This window comes from Gossypium raimondii, chromosome 13 (assembly GCF_025698545.1).
Source record: "Gossypium raimondii isolate GPD5lz chromosome 13, ASM2569854v1, whole genome shotgun sequence".
Lineage (NCBI taxonomy): Eukaryota > Viridiplantae > Streptophyta > Magnoliopsida > Malvales > Malvaceae > Gossypium > Gossypium raimondii.
Window position 1 is genome coordinate 5,909,515 of NC_068577.1, and position 9,805 is coordinate 5,919,319.

A 9,805-nucleotide genomic window follows, 5' to 3' on the forward strand; every position below is an offset into this window, starting at 1 on the left:
ATCAATGATTTGATTAATTCGATCATTGGTCTAATTTTAAAAACATTGATAATTCGATATAGAATTAAAATAATACACACAAATTAGTTTAATTGAAATCGATACGAAACCGGCCACCCTAATTTAGTACATAATTGGGCATCCATATAAAATATTTTCTTGGGATTATATTGAAAGAGGAAAGTAATCGTATGTAAATGGATAACTTGGAAGAGATAATGAAGAAGGAACCATTATATCAGCAGTGGCATCTTCTCGATGTATGGCTGCTCAATATCTTGACTGCATTTATCATTTGATTCTTTTCTTAATTAGCCAAACTCATGATAAAAATGGTATAAAAATAGTTAATTACTTCATGGACAGAACATTAATATATAAATACCCCATATATAATAAGCAACAACGTATCAAAGTACACCAAATAACAGCAATTGGAGAACTCCCATTTATACAATCAAATATAAGTGGGCAAAATCAATAATCATAATAAAGACACAAAGACGACTAAAAACCTTATTAAACTAGATCTAGTATGCAGCAGATAAAAAAAGGGGGTATTTAAAGAAGTAGAACGAGAAGGTGGTGGAAAAAGAAAGGAATAGAGGGAAATGCAGTTGGGATTGTAGGGACTGAAGGAATGCTTTGTAGAGGGGGAAGTCCTCTTGGCAATGTGGTAGGAAGTGGAGGAAACGCCCCAGGGTTTGGGAAATTATGGAAATATAGAAATGGTGGAAAAGAGAAAGGAATTGGGGGAATTGTAATTGGGATTGTGTGGACTGAGGGAATGCTTGGTAGAGGGGGCAGTCTTGTTCGCAATGTGGTAGGAAGTGGAGGAAATGCCCCAGGCCATAGGAATGATGGCCGGGATGGCGTTGGGAGATTAAGGAAAGATGGCAAACTTTGCGTTTGAGGCTGTTATAGAAGGTGAGGAGCTGCTACCCCAACATTGTTAGGATCGATCCAATTAAGCAACAAGTAACAAAAAATAGTGGAATAAATTGAGAAATTGAACACACAAATTTAACGTGGAAAAACCCCTCCAAAGAGGATAAAAAACCACGGGTAAAGGTAATTTTACTATAATGGCCAAAGAACGAAGAGTACAAAAGATGGAGATAAAAAACTAAACCCCGAAAAACCCGAAAAAAAGGAACCCTCAAAACATAAAAACAAAATTCTCTAAATGTGTTATGAGTTCTAATCTCTAATTGGTGTATTTTCTAAGGTTGTAAAAGAACCTATTTATAGGCTAAATTAGTAAGTCAAATAAACTATGCTAATAAATGCTAAATATATTATACTAATAAATACTAAATCTTCTAGAAAGAAAATATATTTTATTTAACTTAACTTGCAAGCAATCTCTTAGAATTTGGGTCACACAACTCTAACAATCTCCACATTGACACAAATTCTTACAACGCTATCTTTGCCAAAGCCCGCCACGAGCCTATCTTGAACTATGTAGGGAATTAACTGAGTCGAATCTGTGCTAAGATGTTGGAAGACTTCTAGCCTTCGACTTGTGCAGTTCCAAATCAAAACTAGCCCTGGTCTAATTTTTACGAACACAGTGCCCTAACTTTTCAAAAACTGCATCCAAAAGAGAACCTCTCTCCAACGAAACGGTCATACCTTTTTCCCTCCTATGACCAAGTTGCCTCCGCTCCAAAAGAGTTGACTTCGACTCCGTAACGGACGAGGGACGTCTGATTTTACCAGTCACTGTAGAACCTTCCAGAATATAAAGACTGCCAGTTTTTTTACCTTTTAACAAAACAAGAGCTCCACGAGGTACTTTAATGTCACTCGACTCAATGTTGATTCTGTATCCTTTCAAGTCTAAAATATTCAAGGAGATGAAATTCTTTCGTAAATCAGGTACATACCTGACATTTGAGAGTGTCCTAATCGTCCCATCGTGTATCCTAATTTTAATAGTACCAATACCAATTACCTTACTAGATGAATCGTTTCCCATGCAAACAACTCCACCTTCAGCCGAACTATATGTGGAGAACTATTCTCTATTGGGACACATGTGGAAAGAACATCCCAAATCTAGGATCCACTCGAACGTGAGCTTGGAATTATTGATCGTTGACACTAACAAGAAATCATCACCGCTTTCATCAGCCAAATTAGCACCATCTACATATTCCTCGTTACTCTGAGTAGCTATTTTATTTCACAGTTTATAACAATCTGCTTTGACGTGACCTAACTTTTTTTACAATAACGACACCTTTTGTCTCATTTCTTTGATGCTACCAAAACAGAAGCTTGCCTATCTGCCTTACTATCCAAACCAAACTCATTGTCAAGTTTTTCTCTACTTAACAAATGACCCTTCACATCTTCGAACGAGAGTTTGTCTCTGCCATAAATCAGGGTCTCCCTGAAAGACTTGTATGAAGGGGATAAAGAGCACAATAATAGCATAGCTTGATTTTCATCGTCGATATGAACCTTAACAATCATTAAATCATTTAAAAGAGTAATAAATTGACTGATGTGATCTCTAAGAAACTCACCTTTGTTCATGCGAAACGTGAATAGACGTTGTTCCAACACTAAACGGTTAGCCAAAGACTTAGTCGCATAAAGAGTTTCTAACCTTTTCGATAAGTAGATGAGGTCTTCTCCATCAATACCTCTTATAATACCGTATTCGTGAGGCACAACTGGATTGTATATAAGGCCTTTTCATCAAGCTCTTCCCATACTATTTGATTTAGATTCTCAGGTTTTTTCTCGGTAAGAACCTTTTTCAATCCGGTTTGAACTAGAATTACCATAATTCAAACTTGCCACAGATTAAAATTTGTCTCACCATCAAACTTCTCAATTTCAAACCTTGTTGCTATCATCTTTGAATAGGCTGATCTATAAAAATTACAGTAGCTTTGATACCACTTGTTAGGATCGACCCGATTAAGCAACAACTAATAAAAAATATAAAAATAAATTGATAAATTGAACACACAAATTTAACGTGGAAAAACCCCTCCAAAGAGGATAAAAAACCAAGGGCAAAGATATTTTACTATAATGGCAAAAGAACGAAGAGTACAAAAGATGGAGATAAAAAACTAAACCCCAAAAAACCTGAAAACAAAGAACCCTCAAAACGTAAACACAAAATTCTCTAAATGTGTTATGAGTTCTAATCTCTAATGGGTGTATTTGTAACACTGGGGTTTGTGCAAGTGTACACAGTCGTTATCAAGTAATAAGTAAGTATCGAGTTATCGTCTCCACAGGGAATGTATGTGTGTCGAGTCACTTAATTTGTAAAATTATATTAACAATTTGAAAAACTAAAAACAAAATATAGTTGAGAAGTGGTATAAAATAGATGTAATGATCCCTAATGTAAATTATCCAAATATGCAGACTATATGAATGAAATAGATTTTAGCAAAATTTAACACATGCAACAATTATAACATAACTGAACTAGGACAATTACTTTAATTAAACTTAATTTATTATCATCACGCTTAATAATATTCGAAAAAACATTCCATGGCAACTCGATCTTTCATGAGTTTGGAAACCAAATTAGGTCCTTTTGGAATCCTTTACTCAGTAAATACGCATTTTACTGATTCCTATTTACTAAGGGTTTCTTAGCATTCGTGTGAGGTAACAGGGACGTGTTAGGTTTGAAACAATTTAATCACACAAATCTAAAAACTATGCAGATAACAGAGCCTAGTTAGAGTTGTTATGCAACCTACAATTTAATCGGGTTAGGATCTAAATTGAGCATGCACATTTCAATTATGCGTCCATTAGCCGTCGCCTGGTTAGGATCGCTCAGCTAATTCAGGTGCATTTCAATCATGTATGAACGAAATACAGACTTGATTTTAATTGAAAACATGATCGATTGAGGCACAAACATTATAAGCATGAATCAAATAAATATTATTTAATCAAAATAATCATCCTAGCTTAAATAAAATTAAGCCATCATTGTTGTAAAGAAGAACAAAGAACACATAGCAAACATCTTTATATTAAATTAAAGAAAAGAAAGATTAAACCCAATTTAGAGTGGCTATCACCCAAGACTCTGACTGACGAGACTCCTTCTCTTCTTTGCGTTGCTCCTTTGCTGATGGTTCTCCAATGTGGCCAACCAAGGGCTTTTTAAGAGGCTAATTTGCTAAAATCCTTATGCAAGGATGATGATAGGCATGAGAGCTAAGAGAGTTGAGAGAGAGGATGAGAGATGTGAGAGATGATGAGATGAGGGATGAGGGATGATGAGAAATGAGCTCTTATTTATAGGTGAGGCAAGGGAGCTAGTTTGCTAAAATTAGGAGTGTCCATCCTTTGAAACCTCCTCCAAGAATGGTTGGCCATGAATTGAGGAAATGTGGCTGATTTTTCCTTTATTTTTGGTCAATTTTAATGCCACAACAACTCAGGACTAAGACTCGATCTCCAACAAATCTTCAGGTAAATCTCTAATTTCTTCAACTCTTCAAAGGCCTTGTATAATTAAACCGAAAATTGGTTTATAATCAGCCATGTGCAGCCAAAAATTGGGTTGACTTGGTCCTCACTTTCTACGGTTTTGCAATTAGAAGAAAACTCTCAGACCTATCAAAAATAACTACTTTATTTAATCAATTTACTTAATTAATTAAACCCAATTTTATTAATGAAATATTTACAATGAATTATTAAAATATAACATTATATTTTATTATTTAATTTAATCATGCGTGGCCCACTTCATAGCTTAAAAATATAATATGCTTAAATTAATATAAAATAAGTCATTTTATGCATGAAAACTATATAATAAAACATAAAATCACATTTTAATAATTTCTATGTCCTAATTTCATATTTTCACATATTTCATTAATTTATTAAACAATTACTTGGTTTTAACAACAATTTTAAGTAAAAAGGTGATGAATTATATAGGAAAAATCCTATATATTTTTCCATTTATACCTCCCAAACTCAAATCATTGCTCGTCCCGAGTAATGTTCATGCACAACACAAGGTCTTGCTAAGGCAAATTTTGCTAAGAGTGTTAGTAGCATCAATCTTTGTCTCATAATCATGCATCAACAAATTCATGCTCATAGATCGTCTTTATTAGCAAGTAACTCATATACAAACATTTTGAAAATTTTATTCTAGGTTTCAAGATATGGCAACATGAATAATAGTTTGCATGTATGTCATAGCCATAGATAATATTCTTCATTCAACACAATTTATCATGAATCAAGCAAACAATCATAAGGCTTATTTATGATCTTCATATGTTGAACTTAATACTTCCTCTCCACTAATGTAGGTGACATAATCATCAAATCAATTGGTCTTTTATAAGGTTCTAATGGGGCTTGGTTTAAAGGTAGGGATTTTAAGAGATGAGACATTTCGGTTTCAAAAATCTTAACCTTTAACTTGTCTTGGATTTCTTGAAATTCAACCTTTTTCTTCAAGTGAACCTTTGGAACACCCCCAAACTTATTTTGAACTCAAGCTCGTACATTTTCCTTTTTAAAGACTAGGCGAACTTTTCTTCGCTCTTTCCTTGTCTTTGTGATTTTTTAAGCATGAGCACATACATCTTTATGAAAATTTCCTCAAATGTTGATTCCCAAGACACTTAAGTTAAAATAGGTGCACAAAATAGGATAATTTTAAAAAGATGGTAACCGGCTTATAATGTAGGTTCATTTCAAAAACAGGCCTTAAAGCTCAAAATTGTAGTTTCAAGGGTCTAATATCATAAGGTGGGCTTGAAAAGGCTCAAACGATCCAAAGAAAAATGGTGTTTATATCATTTTAGATTTTTATGTCCCCTAGAATTTCGCCTCAAGAAAGTTACTAAGTCAATTCTAAAGATATAAACCTTCATGCATGTTTGATCTCAAGAGAAGCTAAGTTTTCACGGCAAACATTACCTAAGACTAAGATCATAAAAACATTCCATTCTTCACGATAACATACAATCACTCAGATAAAATCATCATTCATACTTGCATACAAGATATCTTATTAAAAAGAATTTCTCTAAACATTCATTTATTAAAACATACTTATGAAAGAAATGATTGAAACATACTTGAAAATTTTAAAATTTAAGCAATTTATTTGCGTAACCCCCCTTTAAAAAGAAGCAATGTCCTCATTGCAAGAACAAAGTATGAATGAAACCTGAACACCAGGTAGGGTTGTCAAAACCATTTTTTATTTGATTAACAAAAATTTAGTAGTCGACTTAAAAATAAAAATTGGAGTCGCCACCGATCTTTTATTAAGGTGTGATCGGCTCACCTTAAAAATGGTTTTGGTCTGCAGAATTTGAGAAAATAGGTTCGGGACTCGGTTACATACGAGGAAGTGTTAGCACCCTCGTAACACCCAAAATTGGTACCGAATTGATTAATTAATGTCTTAATGCCGAATGTTTGAAAAGATTTTAAAATATGATCCTTTGAAAAGAAAATTTGAATAAAATTAATTGGATGATGAGACTCACTTATTTCAAAGAAATAAATTGTCACACTCAGTAAGTTAGAGTGCAACATCTTAAGTCCTCAAAATTAAGTTTATTTTTTTGACTTTTAAAACCTATGCATTTTGAGAAGGATATCTGATTATTTGGGTCAAATGAAGAGATCAAAACCCAGTAAGTTAGGGTTCAATTTCTCAAAATTCCAAATACAGAATATTGCCTTTATTTTTAGAAGAATCCTCATCTCGAGGAAACAACATGTCATACCCAATGCGTTAGGGCACAACGTATCAAATTCCAGAGAATGAGCTTTTTTATTTATGTTTTAATTAAAGAGGATATTCGGTTTCCTAGATCCCGAGGAAGATTGGAATCCAATAAGTTAGGACACAATCCTTTCGAGGATCCCAAATTCTGAGTGTCGCGTTGTCTTGAAAGACTTTTGTATAAATGATTTTGATATTTAAACGATATTAGACGTAATCTTTAATGTAACGCGATTGAATGGTAAAGTATGAGATACTTTGTAATCCGAAGACACACTAAAAAATAATGACCAAGCAATAGATAAATGTTAACAAGAATAGCAACAATAATTTTAATCCTATTATACAAACATCAATATTAACAATTAAACATCAAACTAATTAATAATCGATTTTAAAACGATACTAAGAAAACAAGTGGCAATAAGAGAAATCACAATCAATAAATTATACATGCCAAAGTCTTGAAATGAACAATATATATATATATATACCAATACATAATATTTTTCTTTTAAAATAATGCCTAATAAATCGAAATGATAATACATAATAAATTTAAAATAAATATATAATAAAGCTAAGCTAATAATACATAAAATTTATGATGTTAATAATATATTGAAATTTAAAATAATACATAATGAAATTTAACGCTAATAAATACGATTGTAATATATATGAAAAAATTCAAGTGTAGTACATAAAGTAATATGTACATATATATATATAAATAGATAAATAAAATATAAATAACGTAATTACAATATCAATAAGGCTAGTGGAGACAATGATAATAATAATAAAGAAGATTAAACTAATTAATAAAAAAAACAAATAACGAAGAGGATTCAGTTGAGTTTTAAACAAAATTACAAGGAAAAAAATGAGAATAAAACAAAACAGAGGGCCAAAATATAATGCGCGAATTACTTGGGGGACCAAGTAGGAAATACTCCCTTCCCTCAAAACGCGGCGTTTAGATCAAGACTGAATTGAAACAAATTCAAAATTCATGAAAGTAATTTACAAAAAAAAATGCAATTAAAATGATGGAGTAAAATGGAGGGATCGAAGGCGCAAATAGACCACACAACAAAAATGCATGGATCCTCCCCGGGTCGGGTCACCGTGCTAACCATAAACCACCAAACGGCGTCGTTTTGGAGCCATTGGAACCGGGCTTAAACGACGTCGTTTTTTTAGACTAGATAAAGATCACTTCAAACCCTAAATCATAAACCCCATGCCATTTTCAAAACTCACGCCGCAAAACCTATGTCTCTCTTCGTCGTTCGAACCCCTTCGACTCTGATTTAGACGAAATGAATAGGAACTCCGACGACTCCTCCAATGGCAAGATCCTTTCACTTTCTCTCTTTTTGGATTTCGTAGAGGAACAAAAATAATTTGCATTATATCAAAAAATGAAATCTGCCATTACTCTTTTAAAAATCAATCTATTATTATTTTTTTGTTCATAATAAAAAAAATCAAAGAAATAAAAGAAGAAGAGGAAAAAAAAGGAAAACGGAGAATCACCTTCAAAAAAATTTACTTTTTTTCTTTTTGTATTGATATCGTGTGTGTAAAAAAATAAAAAGGTTCTTCCTTTTCTTTTATAGCCGAGAGAAAAAGAAAGAGAATAAAATAAAAATAAAACATATCCATTTTCTTTCTGTTGTATTGTTTTCGTCCCATTTGTAGGCGTACGGAGGCTCGTCACACGCGAGGGGCTTGGCTGCGGCGCCTGGATCTTCTAGGGTTTCCGTGTGTTGTTTAATGTTTTGGGCTCATTTGGGATTTGGGTAGAATTAGATGTTGGACCTTAATTGTTTGGGCTAATTTCTGCCTAGGATTTCACGGAACAAGATATTTTGCAAGTCTAGTCCCTGAGGATTTGACCCTACTTCCCTTTTACTATTCTTTTTCATTATTTATTAGGGATAGGATATTTTTGGTGCTTCCAATGACCGCATCAAATTTTAGCGCCGTTGCCGGGGACTGGCAACATATTAATCTTGTTGTTTGTTTCTTATGGCCAGATCTGCTCCAGGTACTCTTGAGTTCGATTCAAAAATTGAGAAGACTGCTAGAGCCAATCACAAGGAGAAAAGTTACAGAAAAAGCAGTCAGCGGTGGTTGGAACTCAAAGTAACCCACCGCCAGAAATAGAAGTCGACGACGAAGCTGAGTCTAGGGTTAACGAAAACCCTACTCGAACACTTGAGAGCGAAAAAGTAGAAGTTGACTCACCAGAACAAGTGCTTAACGCTAGGGTTAACAAAAACCCAAATCTAGCACACCAACCAATGGCTCAAACGATTCGGCAACTGGCCGAAGCTCCGACAGAACAATCGCCATTGTGCATCGCATATCCTACTATGGATACTGATTTTGAGTTGAAGATAGGTTTAATCCAGTTATTGCCAACTTTTCGTGGGTTACAAAATGAAAATCCCCACAAGCATCTGAAAGAATTTCATTTGGTTTGTCTTAGCATGAAACCTCAGGGGGTAACTGAGGATCAGATTAAATTGCGTGCTTTCCCTTTCTCCCTAGCAGATTCTGCTAAGGAATGGTTATTTTATTTACCCCATAGATCTATTACAACTTGGGCTGATGAACAGGATTTTTCCAGCGTCACGAGCAGCTGAGCTAAGAAGAGAGATCATTGGAATAAGGCAAAAAGAAGCTGAATCCCTTTACGATTATTGGGAGCGGTTTAAGAAGTTGTGTGCAAGCTACCCACAACATGGTATAACGGAGCAATCTCTCCTCCAATACTTTTACGAAGGTTTGAAGCCCATGGAGATGAATATGGTAGATGCTGCTAGTGGAGGAGCATTGGTCAACATGACTCCCGAACAAGCGAGAGACTTGACCTCCACGATGGCTGCAAATTCTCACCAGTTTCGAGCTAATACTGAACCCCCTAGAAGGGTTCACCAGCTAAGTAATTCAACCTTAGAGGATAAAGTTGATAGACTTACTAATATGATGAACTCTCTTATTGCAGAAAAAGCGAAGACAACT

The 9,805-nt window shown here is 34.1% G+C and overlaps 1 non-coding gene across 1 annotated transcript; it reads right to left on the bottom strand.

Moving 5' to 3' along the window:
• Nucleotides 1-9,424: 9,424 nt before the first annotated feature.
• On the bottom strand, nt 9,425-9,531 carry LOC128036438 (small nucleolar RNA R71). Its single transcript, XR_008193233.1, has one exon. It is a non-coding gene; the product is annotated as a small nucleolar RNA R71 (small nucleolar RNA).
• Nucleotides 9,532-9,805: the final 274 nt, after the last annotated feature.